The 651-nt window shown below is 39.2% G+C and overlaps 1 protein-coding gene across 1 annotated transcript in view; it reads left to right on the top strand.

Annotated features, from left to right (window-relative positions):
* LOC104991485 (AFG3-like protein 1) overlaps nucleotides 1-651 on the top strand; it is a 29,879-nt gene that overhangs the window by 27,830 nt on the left and 1,398 nt on the right. The gene's annotated exons all lie outside the window — the stretch shown is intronic.

The raw sequence follows: 651 nt of genomic DNA, 5'->3' as shown, positions 1-651 counted from the left end.
AAGTCTGTTTGCTATGTATGCATCTCCATGTTGCCTTGTAAATAGGTTCATCAGTCCCATCTTTCAAGATTCCATCAGTCAGTTCAGTTCAGTCGCTCAGTCGTGTCTGACTCTTTGCAACCCCGTGGACTGCAGCACGCCAGGCCTCCGTGTCCATCATCAACTCCCAGAATTTACTCAAACTCATGTCCATTGATTCCATCCAACCATCTCATCCTCTGTCATCCCCTTCTCCTCCTGCCTTTAATCTTTCCTAGCATCAGGGTCTTTTCAAATTAATCCATATATATGCATTGATATATACTTGTTTTTCTCTTTCTGACTTACTTAATTCTGTATAATAGGCCCTAGGTTAATCTACTTCAGTAGAACTGACTCAAATGCATTCATTTTTATGGCTAAGTAATATTCCATTTTATGTATGTACCACAGTTTCTTTATCCATTCATCTGATGATGGGCATCTAGGTTGCTTCCTTGTCCAAGCTATTGGAAAGAGTGCTGCAGTAAAGATTGGGGTACATGTGCAATGTGCCTTTTTCAATTTTGTTTTCCTTAGGGTATATGCCTAGTAGTGGGATTGTTGGATCATATGGTAGTTCTATTCCCAGTTTTTTTTTTTTCTTTGAGAAATATCTATACTGTCTTCCAT

Source organism: Bison bison, unplaced genomic scaffold (genome assembly GCF_000754665.1).
Source record: "Bison bison bison isolate TAMUID 2011002044 unplaced genomic scaffold, Bison_UMD1.0 scf7180017864192, whole genome shotgun sequence".
NCBI lineage: Eukaryota > Metazoa > Chordata > Mammalia > Artiodactyla > Bovidae > Bison > Bison bison.
Note: the sequence above shows the minus strand (reverse complement) of the source record. Positions and strands in the feature narration are given on the sequence as shown.